At 47.6% G+C, this 6,000-nt stretch overlaps 1 protein-coding gene across 4 annotated transcripts in view; it reads left to right on the top strand.

The window, feature by feature from the left end:
* The first annotated feature begins 3,529 nt into the window (after positions 1 to 3,529).
* The window catches only part of ADGRD1 (adhesion G protein-coupled receptor D1), a 222,198-nt gene continuing 219,727 nt past the window's right edge, over positions 3,530 to 6,000 (top strand). For all 4 annotated transcript variants that reach the window (XM_030939905.1, XM_030939903.1, XM_010354988.2 and 1 more), the window contains exon 1: positions 3,530 to 3,712. The gene's annotated coding sequence lies outside the window, so the exon portion shown is untranslated. The remainder of the gene's footprint in view (positions 3,713 to 6,000) is intronic.

Below are 6,000 nucleotides of genomic sequence, written 5' to 3'. Positions count from 1 at the left end.
GAAATAACAACATTATCGGGAAGTCATTTTAAGCCGAGGCAGACGCTGTGTCACTGAGTTCCTAGGGTAGTTCAGACACATCTAATATCCAGGTTTTTAGGGAGGCTAATATGTGTGTGTGCAGCTGTGTCTTGAAATAATTCAGTGTTCTAAGCCTCAATGAAATCGTGTCTCTGGAAGGTCAATCATTGAAAGTATAATATAAAAACTCAAGAAAACAAGGAGACTTTGTGGCAGCTCTTAACGTTGTGAGACCAGCTGCAGTAGCTCTGTCAACTGTGGGGGCATCAGATAAATCATTTTAAGCTGGAAAAGTCCTTTGAGGTATCCAGGTGGTTCGTAAGGTGACATAACTCTGTCAAATACCATCACTTTGGGATTTCTAAGAATTCAGAGGATATTAGGTCTTGATGCTTGGAACGAGGCAATCGGCAAGATTTTAGCAAAGGGACTCTGAGACAAAAGCCACAGGTTTTTGTTCGTCCATGCCTGCTTTCCTCAGTTTCACTGTGCAGCACCTCTCAAACTTTCATGAGAAATTTGGGATGCCCTGGTGCTCTGTATTTCTAACCAGCTGCTGGCCAACACTGATGTTAGTGGTTCTTGAACCACGCTTCGGTATTAGGGCGCTATGCGGTACGTACCTCGAGGAAAGTGCTTCCACAGAGGGGAGAAGCCTGTTTACCACCCTGTCTACCACCTGCAGGATTCATCTCATTCCTTCATTCAAGAAAATTGGGCAGCACTGTGGGAGGCCTGACTTATGCTAGTGGCTGGAGACAAAGGGTGAGTCAAACTTAACTTGGTTTCTCTCCTGTTGAGGCTTATTATTTTGGTTTGGGAGACAAGCACAGAGATTGGTAATTCCTAACTTTTAAATGCTGTATAACTTTTAAATGCTGTGCAATGAGGAAGTGCAGTGGGCAGCTGTGAACACATCTAACGGGGTCTGTGAGCTTCAGAAGTCAGGGAAGTGCTGAGGTTAAAGGAGGAATTGGGGTTCATTGACTAAGCGAGCCGCAGGTGGGGCGGGGTAGATAATATTCCATGGAGAGGAGGCGTGTGTACAAAGCCTCTGAGGCAGGAGGGATGCGGGCTTTTGGAGGACCTGGCTGGTCTGTGTGGTTGGAACATGGTGGGCACACGCTGGGTGAGCGTGGAGTATCTGGAGGTGAGGCTAGGGTTGGTGGGATCCTGGTAATCCTACTAGGACACCAGGTCATCCTCCGTTATTAGATGATGGTAAAGATAGTGGATATTAGGGGAAAGTGGGGACTGACGGCTCCCCTTTTCACGATAAGAGTGGCGTGTTTCCATTTGACGAACGGACCCCCTCACTAAGCACCTGTTAGCACAGGTGACACCCACCTGCTCCGCGAGCTCAGTAGACATCCATCTCCACGAGGGGGCAGCAGAGCAGAACGCTGAAGCTGGGAGACTAAACTGCGTGAGAAAGGCTTTGCCATAGAATTCCAGAATTGATAGTTCTGCAGACATATTCTAGATGTCTCGATAGAAGCTGTGTGCTAACAGTGGCCCACACACGCCTGCTCACTCCAGTGGTCCTGTTTCAGTTCCTTCAGGGTGGCTGGTGTCTAGGTGAGAACAGCATCTGGAGAGGGAAAGGTCACCCCTCCCTGACCCGCACTGCACTCATCAGGAATGTGGCACAACCTGCCAGTATGAATTCCCACTATGCCCTGTGGCGGGGCCCTGGCAGACATGTACATCTGCCAGACAGCCAACGTGATCGCATCCTGCATTAGCTATGAGGTGGGGCAGGAGGAGCTGTTGACTCTGGGGGTGGCAGGTGGTTTGGGGGCCAGGTGGACAAGTTTATTGAGTGCCTGTGGTTTCACCCCACCTTGCAGGCATTGGGCTGGTGGCCCTTGCCTCTGTGAGCCTCCCAGGCTTTCTGCACTCAGAGAAGGGAGCTGGTGACAAACAGGCCTTGAAGGAGGGGAGAAAGCAGCTATCAGGTGCATCTACTCAATGCTGCCATCAGCTTAGAATTGTAAAGGGCACTGTTTGAACCAGGGCCCGAGAAGAGTGGTTTTATTTCTTTCATTTTCTTTTGTTTGTTTTGGTTGAGGCTAAGATTCCCCCATGACCTGAGAGCATCGAGGGCCAGCCCATTTCCAAAGGGTCTGCCAGTCTAACGTCTCTGCTGCTCATCCTTAGCACCTAAAAATCATATTCCCCCATGTCGAAATCATATTTCTGTATTTGAAATCGTATTTCCCCATGTTGAAGTCATATTTCTCCATGTTGAAGTCATATTTCTCCATGTTGAAATCATACTTCCCCCATGTTGAAATCATACTTCTCCCATGTTGAAATTGGAGCAGTCAATTGGGGTCACACTTTTATCATCTTGTCCTGGACTTGAGCTCCCAGGGGCAGACCAGGCAGTCATCAGAAACACCAACCTATTTCAGGGACTGCCCTCTTTCAACACACACCTGCCCTGATCATTCGGGTTGGAATATGGCTGCTTGTGGTGTTTTCTGCGCTCTCAGCCCCTGACCATTCGTGTTGGAATGGTTGCTTGTGGTATTTTCTGCCCTGTCAGCCTCCACGTTGGAGAGTCTTTGCGTGGCTGAGTGTCAGCACTTGCCACCCGTTTCCTCCTCCTGGGCAAACGGCCTCATTCTCTGGCCATGTGGTCAAATGTCCTGGCCTCACCGCACAGTTAGATGTGGCCAATGGGATGTGAGTAGAAGCCGAACGTGACACTTGCGTTCGTGACCGTAAACATTTCCACCACACGGCCAGCCATTCCCTTTCTCTGCCACTGAATTGAAGTGACTAACAAGGCAACTTCAATGGTCACACATTACAAACAGAGCCATGGATGAAAGGGGCCGAGGTCCCTGAGTCACCACGTGAAGGACACAGTTGCCGGCTGCATGGAAGCACCCTTTGCACTCCTGAGAATGAGGAAGAAACATCCATCATGTGTGAGCCATTCTGTATTTGGGTTTGTTTGCCGCAGCAGTGGCCACATCATGAGATTTTTGTTTGGATCTAGAGACACCACAGTAGGAGGAGAGTTAACTGATCCAGGAGAAGTCGTGTGAACTGCCTGGTGGGCCCAGGTATTGGTGAGACCACAGCAGGGCTGAATGGAGGGAACAAAACTCTGTCCCCTGAGCATCCACTCTGGCCATCTCTCCTGTTCTGCTCTCTTCAGAGTGGAGGCCCATGTGCTCAGATGGAGGAGGCATTATCCTGACCTTCCTCCTCCCAGAATCGAGTTTTATCACTTATGCTCAGAAATCTGAGATTGCTCTTGGAATTCAGCACTGGCTTCATGGATCCTTCTCTGCCAATGTGCAATTTTATGGCCAACGGATGACCAGGACTGGCTGGATTGTCATGAATTCACAAGACATGTTCATGGAGACCTTGCCAAGGGTGTGGCCACTTCGGCTATTGCATCAGAGCTAGTGGAGGGGAGGTCGGGGTGGCCAGCCTGGCTGAGGATGTACGAAGTATGTGTAAACATTCTTTCTCCACTGATATCAAGTGTATTAGTCAGGGTTCTCGATTGCAAGCACTCTGACTTTCTTCGGCAAAAAGGAAATTTTTGAAAGGACGTCGGGTTCACAGCATCATTGTGGAGCTAGAGGGTCTATCTTGGAAAATGGAACCAACCAAGGGCACTTCAGAAGGATGGACAGCAGGAATCACTGCTGAGGCCAGGATGCAGGTACAGACTGTTCATCGCTGCTGGCGATTCAAAGTGCCAGGGGAGAGGGCCATCTGCATAGAGCCTGAGTCACAGGCTTGCTCCCAGCTGCGCTAAGGCTGGTGTGTTGGTCCGTTCTCACACTGCTGTAAAGAAATATCTGAGACAGGGTGATTTACAAAGAAGAGAGGTTTAATTGGCTCACAGTTCTGCAGGCTCTACAGGAAGCCTGGCAGTACCTGCTTCTGGAAAGGCCTCAGGGAGCTTTTACTCATGGTGGAAGGCAAAGCAGGAGGAAGGGGGTCGGTGCCACATACTTTTAAACAACCAGATCTCATGAGAACCATATCACGAGAACAGCCCTAAGGGGATGGTGCTAAACTATTCAACTAGTACTACTATAGTAATTGATAAACTATTCATGATCCAATCACCTCCCACCAGGCCCCACCTCCAACGCTGGGGATTACAATTCAACATGAGATTTGGGCAGAGACACAGAGCCAAACCATATCAATTGGGAAAGGAAAGATTTTACCCACTTCAGCTTTCACAGTAGGTGTAAATGTTCCCTCCTACTCCACCCGTACACAAAGGCAAATTCCTCCAAATATTTCAGGGGCTTCACCTGGTACAAGTTCATTTTCTGTGTCAGAGTCTAATGCAGGTGTTCCTAGTGAATATGTTCCCTTCCATGCAGTGACTCAGGGATCCAGGCTCTTCCAACCTGGGGCTCCATTTCAGAGCCCTCTGCCTTCAAGCAGAAAAGAAGGAGGCGAGTTACCTCCAGTGCATCTTAAATGCCCTGGCCTGGATAGAGCAGGGGAGGGGGATGAATGATATGCTTCACTTTGCTCATATTCCCATAACTCATTACAAGGCTAACACAATTACAAGGGATGCTGGGAGAGACATAGAAGCAGAAGGATGCTGTGTGGTGCCAACGACTTCTGCTATAAGCCTTTACAGGAGGAGAGGATGTTTGGTTTCTGGACAGATAAAAAAGTAATTGATATCTGCTCCTAGGGCTAAATATATGTGGGGATGGGGAGCTTGAGAATGTGGTCCTTTCTTGAGCTTTGAGGAGAGAGGGATGGGTGCTAGTATTTGTTGAATGGCTACTATGCATTAGGAACTTTGCAGATGTAAGCTCACTTAATCCTTAGGGCTGCTAATTTACCTTTTTGTCATAAATACTATTCTTTCCACTTTACAAATGAGAAAACTCAGTTAACAGGCAGTGGAGGGATTTTTTTCATCTAGGCAGTGACAGAGCTAGGATTCACACGTTCCATTCACCACCCAACCTTAAGGGTCGCTGGGCTCCAGCTTTGGCTTGAAATATAGTCTACTTTGCACTGGGAGGGTTTGGAATGAAACGCTACAATTTGGATCAAGATAAGCCACAGGCAGTGAAAGTAAGCTGCAGGGGCCAGAGGCTGGGTTTTCCCACAGATGGAATTTTGGGAAAAGCTGTACAGTTTGGAGGGGCCGGGTAGGGAGGAAGAAGGGAAGGGGGATAACCTCATTCAAGTGAGAGAAGTTATGGTCACCAAATATTTCTCTAATTGCAAAAAAATTAAGAGACTGAGGGATGCCAAAAAAATAAAGTACAAGTGTACTAGGCGTTGGCTTTTTTGGCAAAGCAAATTTGTCTGTAATCACTCTTAAAAAGATATAAAAGGAATTGCCTCACACAGTGTGATCACGTAAGCCTGGCTTTTATCTGTTTCTTCAGACACATTGCATTTTGAAGGAAACCATATTAGCTGGAGATGGTAAATTGGTCTGGTAATTGCTTTCCATTATAAATCTAAGCAACATTTAACACCACTAGGGAATGCAAAATTACCAAGAAAGCCGAAAGAAGAAAAAGTCTTTTTCTAAGTTGAAAGTTCTGTTTTCCTAGTTGAAAATAGATGTTTTAAGGTTCACAGAACACCATTCTGTATCACTTAGCAAGCTTATGGGGCAGTGCTTATAAAGTTCCAAAACTCCCTGCTGGTTAATAGATCTTAGAAAAAGCGTCTGAGGCAGATCCCTTGACCCGCAGCCATGCTCCGCAGTGTTCAGCTGTAATAACAATTATTTAAAAATGGGCGTGAGATGGGGGGCAATTGTGATGTCTCTTCTGGCCTTACACACCTGCGATGATCTTTGCTGTGGTCTGAATGTTTGTTACTGCTCTCCCCGCAAATTCTATGTTGAAACCTAGCGTCTCAGGTGATGGTATTAGGAGTGGGGGCCTGTGCGAGGTGATGAGGTCACGAGAAGGGGACTAGTGCCCTTATTAAAGGGGATCCAGAGAG

Source organism: Rhinopithecus roxellana, chromosome 10 (assembly GCF_007565055.1).
Source record: "Rhinopithecus roxellana isolate Shanxi Qingling chromosome 10, ASM756505v1, whole genome shotgun sequence".
In the NCBI taxonomy this organism is placed as follows: Eukaryota; Metazoa; Chordata; class Mammalia; order Primates; family Cercopithecidae; genus Rhinopithecus; species Rhinopithecus roxellana.
This window is presented reverse-complemented; position numbering and strand designations above follow the sequence as displayed.